The following is a 27,378-nucleotide window of genomic DNA, read 5'->3' as shown; positions in this document are numbered from 1 at the left end:
GTGGGGTTGAGCTGCACTTAGGCCATGTGACCGATGAACGTGACATCACATGGTCTCTTTGTACAGCTGATTGGCGGGGTCACATGATGTCCCATATTGATGAATTATCTTGAGAATAGGCCATCAATATGTAAATCCAGGAGAACCCCTTGAAAATCAAATCTACTTATGCGTTTTGAGTATGAGTGCACATTTAGTCATAGCTATGACTAAGAGTCCATGTCCATGTCCCCAATGGAGCTCACAATCTAAGTTCCCTACTTTAAAACTGGTATACTAGGGTCAATTTCATAGGTAACCAACCAATCAGTATGTTTTTAGAATATATAAGGAAACTCTAGGACACAGTGTTACCCCACAAACTCAAGGAGAACAAACCTGTCATGCCGATTTGAACCCAAGACCCCAGTGTTGCAACGTAATAAATAATGCTTTTAAGCTACTTTACAGTGTTTGAAGGAACTCAGCAGAGAGGTTGTTCCAAACATATTGGAGAACTAACCACCGATTTTCTGTAGATGTAGGCTTGCTCAATCCCAGACAGCCTCAATGATGTTGAGATCAGAGAGATCAGAGCTCTGTGGGGGCCATATCATCATTTCCAGAGCCCCTTGATTTACTCTGAAGATAGTTCTTCATGACATTGGCTGTAAGTCTGAGATTATTGTCCTGCTGCAGAATACATTTAAATAGGAACTATTAACACTTGAAGCATTCTTACGATGCAGCATTTTTTCCACACTTTTATACAGTACTGTATATATACAGTATATATACTGTATATTACATTCCTAATTGCTTTTGAGTCTTGAGGGAGAGAGGCAGAAGAAAACTGATTGGAGTTGGTTAGAAAATTTCTTCCAAATGCTTTATAGAACATTCTGGCTGTATGAGATATTTTACTAGTAAGGAAATCCTGTTGTAAATGATCTTTTAATGTACTTTTTGCTAATAAAATGCATATAGTGTAAATATAAGCCTGATCAATGTGAAGGAAACAACTGTTTTTTCAGCTTTGGTTCATTTATCTTTTTCCAAGCAGCTATTTCCATCATGTATATTAAGTGGATTAGATTTTGGGCTGGTGCTCCTTTGAACAGAGAGAAAAAAAAAGAAAAACTTTAGAAAAATGGTCTGGGTTGTTACACCAAGAAATTTAGGGCTGGGATAATTCTGGCTTTCGTCAGCCTGATGGATGTAACATCTATTAATCGTGGTCTCTTAAATTTGGCTGAAGTGGTAAAGTAGCTCATATAGGCATAAAGCCGGAGACCATGATTGATCCTCTTAACTTCAGACCTTCTCCGGTCATATGGTTAACCAACCAATGCTTCTTACAAATAATTTTTTTTCTTATTTAAGTAGGGCCAAACACCTTTACACAACACTTTTGTGTTGGAGTGGAAATTACCTTGTTGTGAGCGGTACGTGACGATATTCTGGCTTGTGTCCAAAGTCATCCTCTTGTAAGGTGCAGGACACAGAGACTGTACAGTACGATGATTGCTGCATGTAAATGGCAGTTAACGGGCACCAATTGACGTGCTATAATAACACTTACCGATGTGCAGTTAGCTCTTTCTTTCTGGAAGGTAATAGGCAGCAAGGTTTCATCAGTGGCTACTTGCAATAATGTTCACAACTGGGATGCAGTCCCATTAACAAAACTGGAATCACTTCTTCTAGCAGTCTGTTAGAGATACTGGAACACAAATACATGACTGTCTGCAGGAGTGGACTGGCCATAGACTGTACAGGGAGCCACGTGAGCCCTCCTCAAGCACCTAGGTAAGTACCGATCTGGCACTCCCAGCGTTAATTAATGATGGGAGCATCAGGTACTTATGTATCCAGCTGGGTACCACAGATGCCTCTCCTCAATTGAACTATATCACCATTATCAGGATGGTGATACAGCTGAATACAGTGGCGGGCACAGGAGTCCATGGCTTCATGCCCTGCTGTTGAACCTCATAGGAAGTAGGCCACTGGACTTGAAGCCTATGGGACAGTATACAGATGACACAGGAATGCAGATATCTAAGGCCTCAGGCTGGAAGAGGTCTGTGGCTACACTGCAGATGGTATGGTTAACCCCATGTTTTATGTTTGCCCTGCCTACTTGTAACCTTCTGTCAATTTGGTTGGGCCACTTTTACATTTTTTTCTAGAGCCACTGTAAGTTGCCAGTCGACCCCTAACTATCTGGCACAGTTTCTGTGCAGAACTACCATTATCTTCAGATCCTGCAATATTAGGAGGCAAGAGGACCGAGGAGTTCATATCCCGATATTTACTACAAGGGATTGGAAGAAGTGAGCAAGCAGACATCAGTTCTCTTGGTGGCAAAATTGGAAAATTAGAGTGTTACTATAGGTCCCCTTTATATCTCTTCTCTCATGTGTCACATTTATTAAGCATGCAGGATCCTAGGGGGGAAAAAAAACAAGTTTTAGGACATACATGGATATTCCTATTACTAATCTCTCAGAAATGCCTAAAAGTAATTATCTAATATGCTGTGAAATGGAAGTTTATTGACCTCTTTCTCATCAAAAGCAATGGTCACTGACCACTTTACAGATCTTGATACATTTTTGATTATTTCTTACTAAGAAATTAAAAAGTCCCAAAAACTTATTTTGGTATTTTATTTCCAATACAGTACATTAAATGTCCCTGCTAATGGAGGGTGACTGGAAGTGCAGCACTGATTCAATCTTGTGCCAGAGTACTACACAACTCCAAAACCCTTCCTTAGAATTAAATTCCTACATCTTACTGAAAATATCACAAAACCATAGATTGAAGTCCAAACAGAGACGCATATATAGCAAGTATATACTAATAAAAATTGATTGTTATCCATATTGCAATTAGATGTGTAGCTTAGGGTTGGGAGTTACCAAGGTAGGTGCCTTTTGTACTACGTGAAGAGGAGGTACCAACAAGCCACTTTGCCTTGGAAACTGTGTGGTATTTAGATAGAAGAATCGGGCAGCTAAGTGGACAAAAGACTAGCCATGGCTCTGCCGCACTCATATTCCTAGATGAACTTCTAAAATCCAGGAGGAGAATCAGAATGTAGCTCCCCTATGAAAGAAGCTGATGTGAGTGATACATTCTCGGTAAAGTGCTGCAGAATAGGTTGGTGCTATAAATAATTAGAGATGTCGCGAACATAAAATTTTCCGTTCGCTAACGGCGAACGCGAATTTACACAAATGTTCGCGAACTGGCAAACCGGGCGAACCGCCATAGACTTCAATAGACAGGCGAATTTTAAAACCCACAGGGACTCTTTCTGGCCACAATAGTGATGGAAAAGTTGTTTCAAGGGGACTAACACCTGGACTGTGGCATGCCGGAGGGGGATCCATGGCAAAACTCCCATGGAAAATTACGTAGTTGACGCAGAGTGTGGTAAGTTGAATTCGCAATGCAATTAATATAACCTGTATTAATCGCATTGCGATTACAACTTAGATCTGAGTTCCTAATGGTTGTATTGCTAGAATTGACGAATATAACGAATATAGCACTATATTCTCAATCTTCGTTATATTCTAGCAATACAACCATTAGGAACTCAGCTCTAAGTTGAATTCGCAATGCGATTAATATAACCTGTATTAATCGCATTGCGATTACAACTTAGTCAAATTTGTGACACTGCAGCTTCAGAATGAATCTAAGATGGATGCTGTCCTTGCTTTTTGATAGGAGGTGGGAGGGTCTGGGAGGGAGGGTATGCTGCTGATTGGCTGGAATGTGTCTGCTGACTGTGAGGTACAGGGTCAAAGTTTGCTCAATGATGATGTATAGGGGGCAGACCGAACATCGCATATGTTCGCCCGCCGCGGCGAACCCGAACAAGGTATGTTTGCAAGGGAACTGTTCGCTGGCGAATAGTTCGGGACATCTCTATAAATAATCAATTATAATAATTATAATGATGAGGCAAAGGTACAAGGTTATATTCGAAGCCAATCTAATAAACAAATTTCCATTTTTGGTTAATTGTATTATTGGGAAATCTCCATCTATCCACTTGTTACCGTTTATGTTCACACAGTTCCTCTAGTAGAGAGGTATTTTACATAAATTATTTTAAACTAAGGCTACTTTCACACAAACGGCATAGCCAGATAGTGCCACATGCCTGCCGCGAGTCATTGGAACAATCAAGGAAGGAAGCATGCACTATGGTCTGAGATGTGGACCAAACATGCCCATTTAAGTCTATGGATGCCAATGCCATCTGTGTGCTGTCAGTTTTTTTTCAAGATTCATGGGTAGAAGATGGAAATAATTTTCAGCTAAGCAGTGTCCATGGAATACGGATGACATACGGAGGGCTAGGTTTTTCAGACGGGTTCTTTACGGACATCTTCATGAATAAAACATGGACGGATTTTCCACTGATGTGAAATGGACAAGGAGATGGGAACAAGACCTTAGGTGGAACTGCCAGGGAAGTAGCTGGTTATTACTATAGACAAGGGGTTTGCAGCACTTTCTGAATCACCGAATGGATGGACGTTGGCGTGTCAGGCAAAAAATATCAGAGAACAAACACCCTCAGGCTTAGACTGGTCCACAGGGGTACAGATTGATCCTCCGGTGGGCCACTGAGCAAGGTGGACCACTCATCTTCCAACCCTACACAAATGGCACATAACACAGTAGACTTAGTGCACTACATGTAGATAAGCAATGTACAGCACCTCTATCAGTTCAAATAAAAAACTGGGTAGAATATTTTGGAAACTATTATTATAGACACGTTCATGTGGCTGAGATGGCTTATAGGTATAGAGGCAGGAAATCCAGTGTCCTCTTTCCTCAGGGACCTGTCTTCCCAAAGTTGCTGAAGGGACCCCATAATTAATCATCTTGTACCATCTTGCTTCTCTCTGCAGCTGTGTGAACAGGTAATACTTGTATGTATCTGTATGGTGGGCCCCCAAAATAAATTTTACTGGGGGCCCTAGACAGCCCAGTCCGACACTGAACACCCTGCAACCATTGCTGGTTGAAGACAAGCTGGTGGTGGCAGCTTATCGGTCTGGGGAATGTTTTTGTGGCATTCTCTGGGCCCACTCATCGATGTCGAAGGCACTCTCAACCGATTTGGGCATAATTCCATCCTTGCAGATGACTTACACCCATATTGTGTTCCCTGGATCGTATGGGATCTTCCAGCAAGACAATACAACATGTCACATGGCAAGAAATGTCTGACACTGGTTGGAAGTACTACCCTAGACCCCTGATTCCCGAGACTTGAACCCAGTTGAGCATCTGTGGGACCACCTCTATTGTCATGTTTGCTTATTGGATCCTACCCCACGTACCCTCCAGCAGCTGTGGGATTCACTGCAGTCAGCATGGCTCCAGATACCTGTGACAACCTACCAGGACATAATTGAGTCACTCCCAGCCCGTCTAGCTGCTGTCCGTGCTGCACACGATGGTTACTCTGAATATTATTTGGTGGTCATAATAATACGACTTGACCATGTATATACATATATATTAACTTGTGTTCCTGCCAAAAGAAATGCCATTATTACACTATTCTACTCGATGTGTGTGTTTTGTAGGCAGCCCAGGCTTGCCAATCAGATATAGTGTCTATTTACGGAAGTCAGCAAAAGGCTGCAAGTGAAGTAATGATAAGCAGTGTTTTGCTGGTGTACTTTTAATAAGGGTTACTCAATAACAGCAGGCAGGAAACAGACTCTCAACAGTGTTTGGGTTAATGGCTGGAGGAAATGCCAGGCTAGAAGTGACATAGGTAGGAGTCATTTACCTAAGGCAGGGGGTTGTGTGCACAGCTACACATGGGTACAGAGTATAGGACTATCTACGATGACTCTGTAGCCATTTTCCCCACTGTAACTGCACATGCATACAATCTTTTCCATACTGCCCTTTTCTCATGTATTATAATGTCAGGTACTATTCTGGCACCAGTAGCGTTGTCAGAACTGAAGCTCAAGTCAAGCAGGTGGAGGGTATGAGTGTAGCCCTCATTTCGCTGCTCATTAGGCAGATATTTAAGGACTATGCCAACAGATGAATAACGTCCAAAATATACCATTATGGCAAAGCGAATAATTTAGTATAATGCAGTCATTAACAGTGAATGATTGTACAGAGCTCTATAGTAGTGGTCCATGTAAACTCCCTATGTCAGCAGCTTTGCAGATGAGAGCTGGTAACATACTGGGTATAGACATGTATGCCCAGCAGTGCTCACCTGTATGTACAGGGAGTTGAGAAGGAAGTAATCGGCTAGTAATCGCTCCTCTTTTTATTCTTACGGCCTTCAAAAAATATCCACTAACAGTATGCACCTGGATGCTGGAATTGTTTGATGCATGTCCTCACAAAAATGATATCACAGCACAAAAAAAAACACAAAAGAAAGTGTAATAGAATAGAGGTAATACAAAATCAGCAAAAAAGTGCATATAGTTTTTGCATCAATAGCTCATAGTTTCCAAGATCTCGGTTCTCTTAATGCAGCGGGTCAAGGAAAGTAGTAGGGTAGTGGCCCATGTTGGCCACTGGCTCACTGCATTAAGTACAGGCAGAATGAAGCAGATATATCAAGACAGATTTATGTTGTGCCAGAATATTGTGACTGTGCCATTTTTATTTTGTGCCAAATGTATCATTTGGATTGTTAAATGTGTCGAAATCTGTCTTGTTTATAAAGTGTTAAAGAGACAAACAACGTGGACAAAAAAGGTCAAACAATGTGCCACTAGTTTTCTGGTGCATATCTGTCGCAGATTGCAGCGCAAAGGTTATTTATGTCGCAATCTGTGACTTTTCCCCGCTCACGCCAGGTCTAAAAAAGGGGGCGTGGCATGGCCGGGGATGGGCCATCAGGCCTGTCTCATTTATCATTTTCTAAGCCTGTTTTAGACATATAAAAAGGTCTAAATGTAAGACTGCAAGGAAGCTGTCTTACATTTAGACCGGTGGTGGATGCGCAGAAGTAACTTCCTCATAACTTCGGCTGATCCACCGCCAGCGCACTGGGTTATTAAGACCGGCATCTAAAACGCCAGTCCTAATAAATGACCCCCTAATTTCTTGCATGTCATAAATAAAAAAATAAATTGTGGCACATGCACTTCATATATTTGGCATAGCAAGCGTGTGACACAAACCTGGCGCAAATCAAGACATAATCCAGGTGCGGAGAGATTTCTGCTTTAGTGTCTCCCAAGCACTACTACATAGTGATGTCGCGAACATAAAATTTTCAGTTCGCGAACAGCGAACGAGAACTTCCGCAAATGTTCGCGAACTGGCGAACCGGGCGAACCGCCATAGACTTCAATAGACAGGCGAATTTTAAAACCCACAGGGACTCTTTCTGGCCACAATAGTGATGAGAAAGTTGTTTCAAGGGGTCTAACACCTGGACTGTGGCATGCCGGAGGGGGATCTATGGCAAAACTCCCATGGAAAATTACGTAGTGGACGCAGAGTCGGGTTTTAATCCATAAAGGGCATAAATCAACTAACATTCCTAAATTGTTTGGAATAACGTGCTTTAAAACATCCAGTGTGTGTATACGATCAGGTATGATGTTGTATCGATCAGGTAGTGTAAGGGTTACGCCCGCATCACAGACATTGACAGACCAAACTCCCCTTTTAATGCACCGCAAACAGTTCATTTGCACAACCGCAAACTCCCCATTTGCACAAGGTTGGATACCAAGCTAGCCACGTCCCGGTGATGTCATTGAAGGTTTCTTCCTCCACCCAGCCACGTACAACACCAAGGGTCCCCGAAAGGTCAATTGAATTGATTTTTCGAACGGGGAGATGGTTAAAAAAACGCTGGCTCCCTCCCCTTTGTTTTTATCCACGGTGACTGCGTCTGCGCCGTGCAATTTACTGTCACACCCGATATGAGTGGTATTTTCTGTAGTACTATTCTCATCAGTTTAATCCCTCTAACGTCCCCAATCTGGGTGCCATTTATTGAATAGATTTTTCGAACGGGGAGATGGTATCAGTGGTTGGCACTGGCAGTGGGCACACTACAGTCAGTAGAAGCGGGCCTGACACACACTGGCAGCAGGCAAGCAACTGAAATTACACTAAAGTGTAAAAATTAAATGCCTTATTTATCGGCAAGCTACTGTGCCACCCGGTATGAGTGGTTGGCACTGGCAGTGGGCACACTACAGTCAGTGGAAGAGGGCCTGACACACACTGGCAGCAGGCAAGCAACTGAATTTAGACTACTGTCTAAAAATTAAATGCCTTATTTATCGGCAAGCTACTGTGCCACCCGGTATCAGTGGTTGGCACTGGCAGTGGGCACACTACAGTCAGTGGAAGCGGGCCTGACACACACTGGCAGCAGGCAAGCAACTGAATTTAGACTACTGTCTAAAAATTAAATGCCTTATTTATCGGCAAGCTACTGTGCCACCCGGTATCAGTGGTTGGCACTGGCAGTGGGCACACTACAGTCAGTTGAAGTCGGCCTGACACACACTAGCAGCAGGCAAGCAGCTGAAATTACACTAAAGTGTAAAAATTAAATGCCTTTTTTATGCAAAGTCCTGTGCCAGCCGGTATGAGTGGTGGGCACTGGCAGTGGGCACACTACAGTCAGTGGAAGTCAGCCTGACACACACTGGCAGGCAACTAACCTTAGATTAAAGTGTAAAAATTAAGTGCCTATTTTTTAAGCAAAGTCCTGTGCCACTCGGTATGACAGGGGTGGGCACTGGCAGTGGGCACACTACAGTCAGTTGAAGTCGGCCTGACACACACTAGCAGCAGGCAAGCAGCTGAAATTACATTAAAGTGTAAAAATTAAATGCCTTTTTTAAGCAAAGTCCTGTGCCAGCCGGTATGAGTGGTGGGCACTGGCAGTGGGCACACTACAGTCAGTGGAAGTCAGCCTGACACACACTGGCAGGCAACTAACCTTAGATTAAAGTGTAAAAATTAAGTGCCTTTTTTTTAAGCAAAGTCCTGTGCCACACGGGATGACAGGGGTGGGCACTGGCAGTGGGCACACTACAGTCAGTTGAAGTCGGCCTGACACACACTAGCAGCAGGCAAGCAGCTGAAATTACACTAAAGTGTAAAAATTAAATGCCTTTTTTATGCAAAGTCCTGTGCCAGCCGGTATGAGTGGTGGGCACTGGCAGTGGGCACACTACAGTCAGTGGAAGTCAGCCTGACACACACTGGCAGGCAACTAACCTTAGATTAAAGTGTAAAAATTAAGTGCCTTTTTTTAAGCAAAGTCCTGTGCCACACGGAATGACAGGGGTGAGCACTGGCAGTGGGCACACTACAGTCTGTGGGCCTGCAGCTCCTCACACACAGGCAGGCCAGGCAACTGCAATATGTATATAAAGGAAAAAAAAAAAGCAGACTAATGTTGCAGCCCTAAAAAGGGCTTTTTGGGGTGCTGTCAGGACGCTGTCCTTACAGCAGAGATCAGATGAGTCTTTCAGGACTGGAGTGGACACTGAATTCACTAGCCTAGCTATCGATTTCCCAATTAAATCAGCAGCAGTTACAGTCTCCCTCCTCTCACTAAGACTGCAGCTTCAGAATGAATCTAAAATGGATGCTGTGCAGGAGGTGGGAGGGTCTGGGAGGGAGGGTATGCTGCTGATTGGCTGGAATGTGTCTGCTGACTGTGAGGTACAGGGTCAAAGTTTGCTCAATGATGATGTATAGGGGGCGGACCGAACATCGCATGTGTTCGCCCGGCAGAGGCGAACGCGAACAAGCTATGTTCGCCGGGAACTGTTCGCCGTCGGATAGTTCGGGCCATCTCTACTACTACATCAAAGACATCTCACCCAGCCAACTAGCCTCCTGCTATGTACTAATCGGCAAGAACCCAAAAATCGTTTCCTGGTTTGGCTGATATCCATAGTCATGGTTCAAGTCTCTTAAATGGGTTGAACTTTGTATACACCTATAGGTGGCAATATAGAGACACATTTCTTTCTTCTAGAGGAGAGCTAATTTGCATGCTATATTCCCAGGGAGCATTGCCTTCAAAACTACCCACACCAGCTGGATCTTCAGGAGGAGAACCAGTATTCACTGACAGTTGCTCTTTTAGAGGTAATCTAAAACAATTGTAAACTGGGGACTTGCCTGTGCATGATACACTTGCAGCACCTCTATGTCTATTTGCACCTAGCTATTTGCTCTTTCAGAGGAGCGTAGCTAATTGCTTTACTGTGACCCTATAAGAGAAGATCTTGTGTTGTTTTCATAAAGCTTATGTTCTATTCACACTTGTAAAACAGAAGAAAGGAGGATTAGACCTTCTCCATGGATCGAGCTGCCCGAGAAGCTGCACATTGCTTATTTTTGTACATGGAGCAATCTACTGTAATAAAGAAAGAATTAAATTCCTTAATCTTTCACCCCTGAACAAAATGTATATAGATATTTGTTAAAGGTGTAATGTAATATATCCACTTATAATCATAAGTAAATATCTCCTGCTTCCTTCATGTTGTCTAATCTAAATACATTTGGGAATTAATTCTTATGGCTTCCAAGATGAACAAGTTATTATCTGGTCTGGAAGCTGTTATAGCTACTGATTGGCAGTCCCTTCCCATATACGGTACATCCCTAGAAGCAATACTTTTTAATCATCCCTGTGACTAAGCAGACCTACAGAAAATCACCTGCTTTTAAAATCAAACTCAAATCTATATCCATGGAGAAGACTACATGGCTAAGTACATAGAATCAAACAATACCCAGTCCCATCAGTCTGTAACTATTACGAAACAGATGTGGATCCTCTGTGAACAGAGTTACCTAAATGGCCTTCCTGATTTTCACCCTTTAACTAATATACAGGGATCTGGACTCTGTTGCAGGGGAACCACCAGGCCACTGTCTCTTGAAGTAGTCTCTGTTCAGTAGACTGCTGACCCACAGGGATCAGGAGAGACTGGTGTGGATCACCGAGTCATCATGCAAAATTATGGTCAGGAACAAGTCAAGGTCAGATCAGGCAGAAGTTAATGCAAACCAAAGTCAGTCTGAGCGTTAGGGCAGAAGTCAGTCCAGGCAGCAAAGGGTCAAATCCAGAGACAGGTAAAAGTTGGTACACAGGAGAGAAAAACTAGACAAGTAGCTCACCTTTGCAGGAAATTAAACAAATAGAACCTATTGCTTAGGCACCCTCTTACAGGGGAAGGTGCCTTAAATACCTTAGGGTGGCCAGCCATAGGCTGGGAAGATTCAGGTGGGCATTTAAGAGCCAGAGAGAGCACGAGTGACTGTGAGAGACAGAGCTGGCAGGAAGCAGGCCGGAGCCTGTATGGGGAAGATGGAGTGGCAGAGAGGACCACCAAGGGAGCAGAGTAGGCAACCAGGTGAGTGGTCTGTTTAGACTGTATACAATTGTATCTTTTTCTCAGCTCACAGCAGGGCTAGCTACATGTATGTACAGGTTAGCAGCCTCTTAAAGGGGCATTTCCAAGTCAGGCATTTAGGCCGTATACACAGAACAGGTACTGATAGGTCCCACTTTTGTGCCTTGAACCTATGTGGAAGTCTGGGTATTCCATGCTATGGATATCCAAGTTACTCGGCCGTTCCTGAGTAAACACCAACCAATGCCTCCTGATGATGGGTCCTTGGACTTTACTGACAGCCTTACTAATCAAGCTGAAATTTGGCTCTTCCAAGCCTACTGAAAAAAAGTGGTGCATGCGCAATACATTCAAGCCCACTGCAGAGATAAAACTGTCTATTAAGTGGGTTCTCCAGGTCTATACCTAAAAAGACTCAGCTTATCTGTGGAGAGAAGACTTACCTTTATGTCACTCTGTCGATTCCGCAATCATGGCTAGGATCCTGTGACCACCTGGCTGGGGGCTCTTCCTCTGATGTCACGGCTGGATATGCTCCATTTTCTTCCTGTTCAGCTACATCTACATTATGCAGCTGAACAGGAAGAAAATGGAGCACATCCAGACGTGCTATCAGAGGAAGAGCCTTCAGCCATTCAGGTGGTCGCATAATCCCAGCCATGATAGAAGTAGAGCACATCTGGTCGAGGCATGAGAGGAAGAGCCCACAGTCACGGTATAGAATCGGTAGAGTGACGGAAGGGTATGTACCACTCAAAGTGTCTCCTCTCTACCGGTTAGCTGAAAGAGGCTTTTTAGGGACAGGTCCAGAGAATCCCTTTTCATTGACAGCAAAGAAATATAATGGTAATGCTGAGGAATTGATACATAAAGTATATTAGAAATCTCTGGCGATTTTCATTTAAATAGTGATTAAACAGGAAAACCTAATTTGGAGAAGCTGGAGAATGACCTATGGTTGGCACGAAGGGAAATAGCTAGGAAGTCATAAAGTCCAGCGGTCTGTCTAGACATAAGGGGACACAGCCACGGGAACATTGAAAAACATAATCCCAATTGATAATTTTGTTTATATCCTTTTTATCGCTGTGGATAAAATATAGAATTTCTGGAAACAGAAAGACATTTCTGGTAGGGACTCCGCAGTTCAGACATGATTAAGATGAGCCGAAACATAATCAGCATTGTTCGAGATCAAATGTTCTTCTTGTACTTCAGTCATTACTCCAGGACCGTCTGAGAGAAAGGTTATGATACAAATAAACCACAATGCCAGTCCGCTGAGGATACGTTTCCTCTCTCCTCCAGCCCATTGCATTGTTCAATGGATATATTATATACAGAGACTCTGGCGGGAGTTACACAACCAGGAAGCGAGATGTTTACAGGGCTCACTAAAAATAAATACGTGGAGAATGCGTCCAAGATGAGGGATCCAGCAAAGCCTTTAATCAGCGGGCATGTGAATAGCTAGATTGTTCTTTTACATCCATGCCGTCTGTAACACATCAACAAGCCCATAGAGTTGATACTGTAAGGCACGCTTGGCTCTTAAAGTAACAGTAATAGGGTATCATTATGGTGAATGTAGCTAAACATCCGACATGTGTTATAGTACCTGGTTTCATATGACCAATATGATTATAGGTGGGTGATACTGCCCTAATAAGCCTAAACATACCACCCTAGGATCCAGCCAGGAAATTATGGCTAAGACTGCCATGTGGACTGGCCATAGACCCTACAGGGAAATTTCCATGTGGGCCGATGTTCAGGGGGCTGCCCGAACCATACTCACAGCCACGGACCGGGTACATAACGAGCTGATGCTCTCAGCATTAATGCTAGGAGCATCAGGTACATATGCTCCTGGTCAACAGCCGCTGGTGCCTGCCTATACAGGGAGTGCAGAATTATTAGGCAAGTTGTATTTTTGAGGATTAATTTTATTATTGAACAACAACCATGTTCTCAATGAACCCAAAAAACTCATAAATATCAAAGCTGAATATTTTTGGAAGTAGTTTTTAGTTTGTTTTTAGTTTTAGCTATTTTAGGGGGATATCTGTGTGTGCAGGTGACTATTACTGTACATAATTATTAGGCAACTTAACAAAAAACAAATATATACCCATTTCAATTATTTATTTTTACCAGTGAAACCAATATAACATCTCAACATTCACAAATATACATTTCTGACATTCAAAAACAAAACAAAAACAAATCAGTGACCAATATAGCCACCTTTCTTTGCAAGGACACTCAAAAGCCTGCCATCCATGGATTCTGTCAGTGTTTTGATCTGTTCACCATCAACATTGCGTGCAGCAGCAACCACAGCCTCCCAGACACTGTTCAGAGAGGTGTACTGTTTTCCCTCCTTGTAAATCTCACATTTGATGATGGACCACAGGTTCTCAATGGGGTTCAGATCAGGTGAACAAGGAGGCCATGTCATTATATTTTCTTCTTTTATACCCTTTCTTGCCAGCCACGCTGTGGAGTACTTGGACACGTGTGATGGAGCATTGTCCTGCATGAAAATCATGTTTTTCTTGAAGGATGCAGACTTCTTCCTGTACCACTGCTTGAAGAAGGTGTCTTCCAGAAACTGTCAGTAGGACTGGGAGTTGAGCTTGACTCCATCCTCAACCCGAAAAGGCCCCACAAGCTCATCTTTGATGATACCAGCCCAAACCAGTACTCCACCTCCACCTTGCTGGCGTCTGAGTCGGACTGGAGCTCTCTGCCCTTTACCAATCCAGCCGCGGGCCCATCCATCTGGCCCATCAAGACTCACTCTCATTTCATCAGTCCATAAAACCTTAGAAAAATCAGTCTTGAGATATTTCTTGGCCCAGTCTTGACGTTTCAGCTTGTGTGTCTTGTTGAGTGGTGGTCGTCTTTCAGCCTTTCTTACCTTGGCCATGTCTCTGAGTATTGCACACCTTGTGCTTTTGGGCACTCCAGTGATGTTGCAGCTCTGAAATATGGCCAAACTGGTGGCAAGTGGCATCTTGGCAGCTGCACGCTTGACTTTTCTCAGTTCATGGGCAGTTATTTTGCGCCTTGGTTTTTCCACACGCTTCTTGCGACCCTGTTGACTATTTTGAATGAAACGCTTGATTGTTCGATGATCACGCTTCAGAAGCTTTGCAATTTTAAGAGTGCTGCATCCCTCTGCAAGATATCTCACTATTTTTGACTTTTCTGAGCCTGTCAAGTCCTTCTTTTGACCCATTTTGCCAAAGGAAAGGAAGTTGCCTAATAATTATGTACACCTGATATAGGGTGTTGATGTCATTAGACCACACCCCTTCTCATTACAGAGATGCACATCACCTAATATGCTTAATTGGTAGTAGGCTTTCGAGCCTATACAGCTTGGAGTAAGACAACATGCATAAAGAGGATGATGTGGTCAAAATACTCATTTGCCTAATAATTCTGCGCACAGTGTATATATATATAGTCCTTAGGATATTGATACAGTTGAATACTGTGGTGAGGGCAGCAGTATTTTGTGCTTCAATGTGGTATTTGGTTCTGCTGGGGTGGTATTTTGTGCTGCTCTACAGTATTACAGGCCCCGCCTACTTCTGTTGTCCCTACATACTTTTGTTGCTCCCTGTCAATTTGGACCCACCAACAACATGGGGCCATTTAAAAAAAAAAAAAATTTGAGCCACATATTCTCAGACTAGGTCATCAATATCTTGCCAGTGGGGATCTGACTCCTAATTTCCAAGCCGATCAGCTGTTGGGTGGGCCTGTGGTTCTCAAGCAACTGCAGCGTCCTTTCCTTGACTTGTGAGGTCACATCCATCAGTCATATGGCCTTTTTAAGTGAATGACACCGAGCTGCATTACAAATACTGCAGCTATACAATGTCTGGACAGGTGTCACATGCGTCAATGACTGCCTGCAGCAGTGACAAGTGACCCAAGTGGCATACCAGTCATTGGCTACAGCAGCACACATGGCCCCTGTCTATGCCAAAAGTTTACAGTGAGAGGCCTACAGTGAATAGAGCAGTGGACCATAGAGCTAGAACTAAGTGGTGGGGAGCATGTAAGCATGCTTGACTTGACAGGTCTGGTGGGGGAGAATTTGAAAAATTATAAAAAGCTGGACAACCTCTTTAAAGGGGTTCTCCGGGAATTATTTAAAATAGCCACCGGCAAACTGTCCTAGAATGTGAGCAGCACTGGCTGCCACCTCTTGCAGAGCTGCCTAGGAGGCTGAGGGGGCGAGGCCTCACTACACACTACGCTTTGGCACTTGCATATACTACATTTTGGTGAGTGTTCCTGTCAGGCTGCTCAGCCATGATGGCATATCGTAGGCAGGATCTCACCATTACCATCAAGTGTACAGCAGTCTAGTGAAGCCCCCTTACCCACCTAGGCAGCTCTGCAAGTGGAATTAACCAGTCCTGCTCATATTCTAGGACAGGTTGCTGGCGGCCATTTTAAATCCTTCCGGAAGAACCCTTTTAAGCTGCAAGATACAGCTATGGGAAAGTGTAGTGCTATTTCTGGAAAAAAAAAATCAAAGCCTTTATCTAATCGCAGGCAACCCCGATTTGTAAAACAATCCTGTAACTATAGCATCATCTTAATACAGAACAGAGCATATGTGAACAATCTGTCCATTACGCTCCTTCATTTGTATTCAGGCCCTTAAATGGGGGTTTGAAGGTCCTAAATAAAGGGCCATTTCCAGTGTCTACTTGCTCATGTGAACAAATACTGTCACCTTTATTTTTGCTCTGTCTTAGATCTGTGCAGCAGCGTGAGGATTAGCGGGAGGAATGTTGGCTCTTTCCCTTAGTTCCATTCCTATGAGAAAAGATTTGCGTTATTAATACAGCTGTCAATGTCTATCACGTCCCTGTATGGTTCTTAACCATGTGCCTGCTCCTACAACTCTAAACTGGAGGCTGCAAATGTGAACACCGCGATTGAGAATTATTATGCAAAACATTTCTGTGGGTTGAATGCCTTTTTTTAATAACTAATCGTGGGTCATTTGCATCTCAAAATTATGTTTTAAGGGGTGATGCTTGCGGTTTTATGCAGTCATGAGTCTGACACATGTATTATACTCCAGATATACTTGGAAGATGGAAGACATCTGTAGCCTGTGATTGTCAAGGAGAAGGCGACGTCATTAACAGGTAGATACTAGTATTTATAGTATGTTAAATGTGTTAAATAGACCTCTCTTTCCTTGTACAATATGTGGATTTTGAGCAGATGAAGTAATGACTCTTATGGTCATTAAGCATATTTTGGATATGCTCAAGTTCAGACATTCCTGGCATGTTGCCCCCTCACCGATTATGCGCTGGCAGAGCACAGAGTGGAAAGTATATAGTTACTTAAAGGGTTGCCCCCAAAATATATCTCCTATTTTTTAACCAGCACCAGGATCTGAATATTTTTGCAATTGCATGCAACTAGAAATATATTATAGCCAGTGAGTTATTCAATAAATGTATCTGTAGAGCGCCACCTGCTGTTTGGTCTTTTCCCTATTTCTCTGCCTACCTCAGTAACATTGCTGAGGTGCACGCACATGCTCAGTTCCATCCGTCAACTGCCATCAGCCAGATCTCCTTTTAGAAGTTGTGACAAAGGTCATGCCCTCCGTCACGGCCTTTGGTTTGCGCTGTGACACTGTTGCCACACTTGCGGTTGCCCGCGGCAACGTGTTGCTGTGAGAGCATGCGCTGGCAGTGTCTTGGCCTTCTGGGTGATTGCCCTGACATGGTTGCCACGCATGCTGTTGCCGGTGGTAACATGTGGTTTAGTATGCTTGTGTGTGCACTTCCCCTTTAAGTTGTAGCCTTCCGTTGTCTGGTGTTGGAAGGGTTAACTCCCTTCCTAGTGTTTTGTGAATACTTGGTTTATGTGTGTGTGGGTGAGGCTGCATGGGCTATTTAGTCTCTGCTGGATGCTTGAAGCCCAGTGTTCCTCCAGCCTTGGTGTATGCTGGTGGTTCTCTGTTCCATCTGTCCAGTGAGGGCCACCCTTGTGGTCATCAATGTTATCACGGTGTCTCCTTCCCTTCCTGTCCCTTTGTGTATGGAGTGGGTTTTGATCAGGGTGTTGTTGGTATGTCTATTTTTGGTGTTACATGTCTGGTAGTGTTTGGTGTCTAGCATGTTGTTTAGACATTCCCCTGTTTCACATTTATTGCAGCTATGTGTCCTGGGTCCCTGTGTGGTTCGTGGTGTGTGCTGTGTCCTTTGATGTTGGTGTGGACACTAGCACTTGTGCACGGGTTCCAGTCAGTGTGTCTGGTTTCACTTACCTGCCATCTCCATATGCTGTATGTGTTCCCCTCTGCTTGCAGCCTGGCCTTAGTTAGAGACTCCTGTTCCTCCGTGTTGAGGATGAACAGGTAGTCTCTCCCCTGCTCCTATGTGAGGGATTTCCAGGGCGACTCAGGATATTAGGTATCCCGTGTATGAGCCGTCCTACCATCGGGGTTCGCTCATACGGTGAGGAGTCAGGGAGAGGATTAGGGATGCAGTATGAGGTGACCTGCTCCCTTATCACTCATTTTCGCCAGGCTGATCCCCTTTACCCTTTGACACCGCGCGGTGGGGGGTTTCCCCCACTCCCCGCCGTGACACCCTCTGAGAAAGGACAAAGCCAATAAGCTGTGGTAGGAGGAAGGCTGCAGAAGAAAGGACACACCTCCTGAGCAGTTAGCCTGAAGAAAATCTAGTAGAGCAACTGGAGTAATGAATGGGGGGAGCTCTGGATCCATGTGAGGTACAGGGCTGGTTCTAGCTTGAAAGAGACTGCCATGTACTATACAATTACATTACATCACATTACACTAATTATGAGGTAAGCCCTTTAAGTGTTCCTACGGGTTCCTATGAAAATTGTACTTCATGCTGGTAGAAGAGGCATTCTGCTATGTTTATATCGCAAAATGTCTTCTCTGTATATCAGCAGCTCCTTTGTGATTTCCTTATTTGTAAACTCATGGGGCAGATTTATTAAGACTCTGGTTTCATATGCCCAAAAAAAAAAAAAAAAAAAAAAGATTGTGAGAATGAATTACACCAAATTTAATAAAAGTCACACACAATTTGGACTATCCTAAAGTCAGGAAATGAAAGTAAGGGGCTGGGGACTGAGTATTGACACAGCCAGTGACAGATCTACTAATGAAGAGCTTTCTGCAGCTTGCTATGTAGTGGAATAAATACAGGCTGCAGAAGCAATATGGCCCAGATTTTGTAAAAAAAAATATTTTTACCCTTAAAGAGGACCTTTCACTTGTAAAAACAATGTGAACTAAGTATGCTGACATATAGAGCGGCACCCGGGGATCTCACTGCACTTACTATTATCCCCGGGCGCCGCTACGTTCTCCCGTTATGCCCTCCGGTACCTTTGCTCTGTAAGTTATAGTAGGCGGTGTCTTCCCTTGTCCTGTGGGCGTCTCCTTCTCCTAGGCTGCAGCGCTGGCCAATCGCAGCGCACAGCTCACAGCCTGGGAGGTTTTTTTCATAGGGGGGTTTTGCTCTGCCCAAGGTCGAAGCAGCTTGATGAGCTCCACCAGATTTATACTTAAGGGATTATCCACACCTATAATGACCCCCCCTAATGCCCAGGCCCCTCATATAGGTTATACTTACCCCGCTCCCCGACACTCGCGTCTCTTCTGATCCCCGCGTGGCCACAGCTGCATCGCCCCATCGCGCGGATCAAAACATCCGGCGACAGAGAGGGGGGGCAGCCAATAGCAGGCTTTGACAGGTATGTATGAGGGGCCCGGGCATTAGGGGGGTCATTATAGGGGTTGGATAACCCCTTTAATCCGGGGCAATCCTCAATCCACAAAACCACCACGTATAAAATGACAGTGTCTCCTTGAAACAGCAAGCACTGCTGTACATCATGGGTTGCATATTTCTCCCCTAGCTCCTTGTGACCTACAGCTTAGCACACCAACAAGTCCCCATATGCCTGGAGCACCAGCTGTAGCTCCCAGCACATAGGATGGCCCTAAAGGTGTCCATAAGCTCCCATAAATATATCATTAGCTTTAGAAACGTACTGTAAAGCAAGTGTTACTCATCTATAAATGTAATATGGGTGTTATTGAAGAAATATAACCACTTTATCAGTATTTCATGGGTAATATATATCTGAACACATTCATTTGCCTATAGTACAGTACTTTCCTGTTTGTTTCACTATAATCAAAACATGTCAGGTACTAGTCACCCTACTGAATCTACATAACTCGATGTTCCACGCCACTTGGTCCACTTGAAAATATATGTGTAAGTTTCCTACTAATCACCTTGGTAAACAGTTTGTACTAAAATTGTACAGCACTAATGAATCAGACGGTTAGAACAGGAAATGAGGAAAAATGCTAGTGTGTTACATTACACAATCACACCCATAAGGTTTCAGTACACTTGGCTTGGATCCAGCTTGAAGAACACTTCATATAAGAAGCACAAAGTAATAGAACTTGATTTGTTTCACTTTACTATAGTAGAGGTTTAATTTGGGAGAGGCCCAAATCTATAAGACAATAAAAACTAGGGGGGAAAAGCAAGGAATTGGATAAAGAAGGCAAAAGACATTTTCCTCAACTTCTTCAAAAATTAGATTAAAAAAAGAGATCACTATTCTACTTATTAGCTACCTCTCACAAATATAATTAGGGAGAACCAAATACACAGTGGAGGCTCCAGTGCTATGGTGTTTCACAGGTAAAACTTTTTTTCTGGCTCTTCTATATTGATCGCTTAACCTCAGGATAGGTCATGTGATCGGTGGGAGTCCAACTCCAGCCACTATTTTTCATCAATAGTTGGAAGAGGCCGTGGTTCCCCAGTGAACAGTGTGGCCTCCTTGCTGCTTACCAAGCAGAGCACTGTCTTTTCTGTACTTAGTATTGTACTTTGAATGGGACTGAGCAGCAACTAAGCCATGTCGCCAATGAACGGGACTTCACTGGTCTAGGAAGGTCGCGGTGCTTACCAAAACACTGTGGCCTCTTCAAACAGTTGTTCGGTGGGAGTGTCAGGAATCAGGCCCTCTCTGATCAAATAGTAATGACTAATTCGGAGGATAAGTCTCAATATAGAAGACATAGAAAACCACTTTAGAGGAGCTGTCCTATTAGGGCAGTGGTTCCCAAACTTTTTCAGCCATGGGAACCGCCTGGTGACCCCACTGAGAAATCGTTACCTGTTGTTCATACTTCTGAATCAACCATAGTGACCAGTCATTCATAGCTATGCCACCATAAGGGAGGTGCAAATGACCATGTAGTCAGACGATGTCATCAGAAAAGTGCAGTGGATATATGATTGTACAGCTGCCAGTGGCTACTGTACCAGTCTACATTATTCAATAGACCCTACTGCAGAGGACACTTTGGGGAATCAATATATCAGGACAATCCCTGCTAAGGTATACAAATGTACACTGCGTGCAGAATTATTAGGCAAATGAGTATTTTGACCACATCATCCTCTTTATGCATGTTGTCTTACTCCAAGCTGTATAGGCTCGAAAGCCTACTACCAATTAAGCATATTAGGTGATGTGCATCTCTGTAATGAGAAGGGGTGTGGTCTAATGACATCAACACCCTATATTAGGTGTGCATAATTATTAGGCAACTTCCTTTCCTTTGGCAAAATGGGTCAAAAGAAGGACTTGACAGGCTCAGAAAAGTCAAAAATAGTGAGATATCTTGCAGAGGGATGCAGCACTCTTAAAATTGCAAAGCTTCTGAAGCGTGATCATCGAACAATCAAGCGTTTCATTCAAAATAGTCAACAGGGTCACAAGAAGCGTGTGGAAAAACCAAGGCGCAAAATAACTGCCCATGAACTGAGAAAAGTCAAGCGTGCAGCTGCCAAGATGCCACTTGCCACCAGTTTGGCCATATTTCAGAGCTGCAACATCACTGGAGTGCCCAAAAGCACAAGGTGTGCAATACTCAGAGACATGGCCAAGGTAAGAAAGGCTGAAAGACGACCACCACTGAACAAGACACACAAGCTGAAACGTCAAGACTGGGCCAAGAAATATCTCAAGACTGATTTTTCTAAGGTTTTATGGACTGATGAAATGAGAGTGAGTCTTGATGGGCCAGATGGATGGGCCCGTGGCTGGATTGGTAAAGTGCAGAGAGCTCCAGTCCGACTCAGACGCCAGCAAGGTGGAGGTGGAGTACTGGTTTGGGCTGGTATCATCAAAGATGAGCTTGTGGGGCCTTTTCGGGTTGAGGATGGAGTCAAGCTCAACTCCCAGTCCTACTGCCAGTTTCTGGAAGACACCTTCTTCAAGCAGTGGTACAGGAAGAAGTCTGCATCCTTCAAGAAAAACATGATTTTCATGCAGGACAATGCTCCATCACACGCGTCCAAGTACTCCACTGCGTGGCTGGCAAGAAAGGGTATAAAAGAAGAAAATCTAATGACATGGCCTCCTTGTTCATCTGATCTGAACCCCATTGAGAACCTGTGGTCCATCATCAAATGTGAGATTTACAAGGAGGGAAAACAGTACACCTCTCTGAACAGTGTCTGGGAGGCTGTGGTTGCTGCTGCACGCAATGTTGATGGTGAACAGATCAAAACACTGACAGAATCCATGGATGGCAGGCTTTTGAGTGTCCTTGCAAAGAAAGGTGGCTATATTGGTCACTGATTTGTTTTTGTTTTGTTTTTGAATGTCAGAAATGTATATTTGTGAATGTTGAGATGTTATATTGGTTTCACTGGTAAAAATAAATAATTGCAATGGGTATATATTTGTTTTTTGTTAAGTTGCCTAATAATTATGCACAGTAATAGTCACCTGCACACACAGATATCCCCCTAAAATAGCTAAAACTAAAAACAAACAAAAAACGACTTCCAAAAATATTCAGCTTTGATATTAATGAGTTTTTTGGGTTCATTGAGAACATGGTTGTTGTTCAATAATAAAATTAATCCTCAAAAATACAACTTGCCTAATAATTCTGCACTCCCTGTATTGTAGCCGGGTCCCCTGTAACATCCTAAGTGAAGACCTCCAAACAACCGCCCTAGTTCTGGAGGACTCGGCACAACCATGTGCTACATAGAGGGATGTAGATATAGGGGGTGCAGGGGTAGCAGTTACTATCGGGCCCTGGAGCCTGAGGGGGCCCAAAGACCCTTGTGCCAAATAGGTAGACACTGGTATTATAGAAAGTGCATGCTGGTCAAGTTACACCTCTGTCTGGAGGCAAGGGGTTAGGTCAAGAATTTGGCATGGGGGGGGTGCTATTTAAATTTTAGCCTCAGGCAGCACAAAGGCAATGTGCTTCCCTGCCCCTGGCCACAAAGCACTGAGGAAAGGGGGGCCCAAGCTGAACTTTTGCACCAGGGCCCATGAGCCTTTAGCTACGCCCCTAGCTACATGATTGCCCACTAGTTTCAATGGACTCTATTTATTACCTCCTGTGCCGTTTCCCTGGGAAAAGATTTGGGACATCCCCTTTAATGGGGTTCTGAAGACTAGCACTATATTTTCTAGGCACATTTTGATTCTTCTTCTCTTTTTCATCCTTCTTCTCTTCTTCTCTAGATATGACATTTGTAACACAAAAACTAAAGCAACAACCAAACCACTGACTCCATGCTGTAAAGCACACAGTCGAGTCACATTATTCTGACCACTTCCTACTTTCGACGTTGACAGCGCGTAGTTCATGTAGGAGGTCACGTGTTGTGAGCTGGCTTGGTGGGTATATAAGGTGTGCGATAGACCGTCTACACACATATCCCTCATTGATGTCCTGGGGAAAAAGGTGCGATTTATCACAGTTGAAAAAGGGATGATTATTGGCTTTCAGGCCAAGGGTGGCAGTATTTCTGAAACTGGGCAGTTTGTGAACTGTTCACGTGCAGCTTACCAATACCAAGCCCAGCGCTGTACATTGTATTGCAGTTGCTCTTGGTATTGCAGTTTAAAATCATTCAATTGATTTGGACTGAGCTATAACTAGGCCACATGAGCGACGTACAGTGATGTTACTGGCTTGGGAAGAGGCCTAAGCACTCACAGAGTACCACGCCTTGTCAAACAGCTGATCAGCGGGGGTCCCTGAGGATAGACCATCAATATTAAATTCCAGTTCTCACTACCTTAGCTATTCTGTGTGATTTGGCCAGATTGGCTAGTCTTAGCACCCACCACCTACAATAAGCCTTAGGGTACTTTCACACTAGCGTAAAAGTTTTCCGCTATTGAGTTCCGTCCTAGGGGCTCAATATCAGAAAAAAACGCTTCAGTTTTGTCCTATTGCATTCTGAATGGAAAGCATTCCTTTCAGTATACATCAGGATGTCTTCAGTTCACTTCTACTGTATTTGGCCAGAGAAAATACCGCAGCATGCTGCGATATTTTCTCCGGCAAAAATTCCGGAACAATTGCCGGAATGCCGGATCCGGCACTAATTTCCATTGAAATGTATTAATGCCAGATCCGGTACCAAGTGTTCCGGAAAAACGGTTCCGGTTTCAAAGTCTGCGCATGCGCAGACCTTTAAAAATGTGAAAAATAAATAAATACCAGATCCGTTTTTCCGGATGACACCGGAGAGACGGATACGATATTTCAATGCATTTGTCAGACGGTTCCGCATCCGTAAACAAATGGTATCCGTTTGCCCACGGATTTCCGGATCCGGCAGGCAGTTCCGTTGACGGAACTGCCTGCCGGATTCCTCTAACACTAGTTTGAAAGTACTTTTAGATATGTTTGATCCTGTTGATCCTGTGAGCTGATCGATGTATATGGCAAGGCTGATAAAAGTCATAAAAAATGTATTAAAGGGCATCTGTCAGCAGATTTGTACCTATGACACTGGCTGACCTGTTACATGTGCTCTCGGCGGCAGCTGAAGGCATCTGTGTTGGTCCCATGTTCATATGTGCTCACAATAGTTAGAAAAATGAAGTTTTATTATATGTAAATGAGCCTCTAGGAGCAACGGGGGCGTTGCTGTTACACCTAGAGGCTCTACTTTCTCTGTAACGGCCGCACCCCCTGCACTTTGATTGACAGGGCTAGACGTGATGATATTTCCACTGCCTGGCCTCTTCTACTCTGAAACTTAGGAAACGTGTTTTATGCACTAGAGTGCTATGGGCCCCATGGCAAACTTTGGATTGGGGCCCCTCGCCCACGCCGTGCTTGGTCGCACCCTCTGTGTCTGCAATTGTCACACCCCTGGTCCCTGATCACCCAGTAATTCCCCCAGTAATGTCTCTCACTGCCCCCCAGTAGTGTCCCCCACTGCCCTCAGTAATGTCCCCAGTAGTGCCCCCCACAGCCCCTAGTAGTGTTCACCACTGCCCCAATAATGTCCTAAGTAGTGCCCCCCACAGCCCCTAGTAGTGTCCCCCACTGCCTCCAGTAATGGCCCCAGTTTTGCCCCCCACTGCCCCTAGTGGTGTCCCCCACTGCCCCCAGTAATGTCCCTAGTAGTGTCGCCCTTTGCCCCTATTAGTGCCTCCCACAGCCCCTAGTAGTGCCCCCACTGCCCCTAGTGACGTCCCCAGTAGTGTCCCACACTGCCCCAGTAATGTCCCCAGTAGTGCCTCCCACAGCCCCTTGTAGTGTCCCCGACTGCCCACAGTCTTCATGTAACGGGGCCCAGCATTTTCACTGTACTTAATGCCAGGCCCTGTCAGAGCGCTCATCTCACCTGCATAATATGCACTTCTCCAGTCTCTAGGCCTCCAGCATCAGGCCCCGGCGCTGCCACACTAAAACTAGTCACACTTTAAGCAGGTGGGTTAAGCCTAACCTACGTTAGTCAGGCTCTGCCCACCTGCTTAATGTGTGACTAGTTTTAGTGTGGCAGCGCCATGGTCTGATGCTGGAGGCCTAGAGACTGGAGAAGTGCATATCATGCAGGTGAGAAGAGCGCTCTGACGAGGCTCGGCATTAAGTACAGTGAAAATACGGGGCCGCGTTACATGTGAGCGCAGTGGGCCCCCTCATCCCGCGATCGTTACGCTCCTGTGCATGGGGCCATTGTCATTCTGCAAGCGAAAGGAGACTTCTCAATAATGTTGCCACTGCAGAGGAAACTTTCTTTTGGCATCCTTCAAATCTAAATTCAGCCATCAGACGTCTCACTGGTAAAGTGTGCTTCATTGGTTTAGAGCAGGGATGCTCAACCTGCGGCCCTCCAGCTGCTGCAAAACTGCAACTCCCAGCATGCCCTAATAGCTGTTGGCTGTCCGGGCATGCTGGGAGTTGAAGTTTTGCAAAAGCTGGAGGGCCGCAGGTTGGCTATCCCTGGTTAGAGGATACAAGACTGCATCAGACGTTCCACCTCATTATAGCATCACTTCCAGTATATCCATCAGGGCAGAAATTCGGGGAAATGGATTTATTGTAAGGGAGGCATTCAGTGGCAGTGCTATGGTGACCTACAGTAGGTCAGGTCACCGAGTTCTTAAGAATGACCCATTTTACTGAACGTTTGTTTGCGGAAATTGCATGGCTGTATGAGTCACTTTATGTACCTATTGCAGACAGGAGTGGCTGAAATAATCAAATGCATAATTAGTAGGAGCGTCCACATACCTGAACAATGGAGGGAATTTATCACTTGCGGTGGTTTTTGTGTCATTTTTAAGTCTGTATTTGCTTTGTGAGCTTGCATCAAATTTATGAAATGGCGCACAGTAATAATATATTTGGCGCAAGAAGAGCAATGTGATATATGCCTATGTCTGTAGAAGTACACTCTTTTTACCAACAAGGACTGGGCTAATTGTTCATTGACATGTTCATCATTTTTTTTTTAGTTATCAGTCATGGGTTGCAACAGAAAGTAAAGCGACATATCAGCCAGTTAAAGGGCTCATTCACAAGGCGGTTTATGTAAGACTCCTCCGGCAGCAGCTGAGTGGCAGTGCCGCAGTTCATGCAGCCAGGGGTTTAAACCATGACAAAAAGGGACATGTCCCTTCTTGGCACAGAGTCCGGACAGATGCTGCTAGAAGCCTTGGCGCCTGTCTGTTCACAGCTCAGCTCCATTCAAAGTGAAGAGTGAATACCCTATCAGTAAATAAAGTCTCAGTAAGTAATACTCAAAGGCAATTAATAAATTGAGTATACACTGAAGAAAGCAGAAAGAGAAAAGAGAAGGCAGCTCATCTAAAACATCAGGAGGAAAGGATTGCAATGGGGGCCTTAGATGAAGGAGCACTAGAAGAATTCTCAGCACACCAAAGGTGCATTTTCTAGATATATCAGTCCCATTGGTCTGGGACCATAACTGATGAAATAAACCCATTCTATCATTAAGAGGGGTGTCTGAACATGAAAGCTTACACAAGGTCAATGCATACTCCAGGTCATTTCCAAGGCTATAGCTATACAAGCAGCCAGAATCTTAGAGAAGTTTAGTTAGTCATTAAGTAATACAGGATTGGCAGAAATTCATAAACTACATTTCTACATTGTCATGTCCCTTTCACCCAAAAAAAAAAAAAAAGCTTTATTGTCTTTATTTATACTTGGCTACACACAAATAACGGTCTGCCACCTCATTTCTTCAGATTATCTTATCTCATCAGAGCCTTAGTCTGTACCCAGAAGTAGGTGTTTCAGTATAGTGTGAAGAGGTGCAAGAAATACAAGAAGAGCTCAAATGGTAAGTATTATCGGCCAATAGCCAATGGATAAATCCAATAGATAACAGCTGATTGAAAATAAAATAGGTGCAGTAGTCTGAGGAATGGGGGATGCAATTACCCATATCATCTCTTCCTCCTCTAATCTGGCCCATAACAGACTAACTGTTGCCATTGTGATCTCAAGTTTTATTCCTACTAGCCTATGAGCAACTTATAGGTGTCAGTCCTTATACTATTGCCACCTAACAACCACTTTTGAATGTTGGAGAAA

The 27,378-nt window shown here is 44.1% G+C and overlaps 1 protein-coding gene across 3 annotated transcripts in view; it reads left to right on the top strand.

The window, feature by feature from the left end:
* The window catches only part of HDAC7 (histone deacetylase 7), a 322,964-nt gene that overhangs the window by 119,914 nt on the left and 175,672 nt on the right, over positions 1-27,378 (top strand). For 2 of the 3 annotated variants that reach the window (XM_040425874.1, XM_040425872.1), the window contains exon 3: positions 16,531-16,597. The exons of the other annotated variant lie outside the window; for it this stretch is intronic. The gene's annotated coding sequence lies outside the window, so the exon portion shown is untranslated. The remainder of the gene's footprint in view (positions 1-16,530; positions 16,598-27,378) is intronic. 3 annotated transcript variants of the gene reach the window in all.

Source organism: Bufo bufo, chromosome 3 (assembly GCF_905171765.1).
Source record: "Bufo bufo chromosome 3, aBufBuf1.1, whole genome shotgun sequence".
NCBI classification, from domain to species: domain Eukaryota; kingdom Metazoa; phylum Chordata; class Amphibia; order Anura; family Bufonidae; genus Bufo; species Bufo bufo.
The sequence above is the reverse complement of the archived record's forward strand: the minus strand, read 5'-3'. Positions and strand labels throughout refer to the sequence as shown.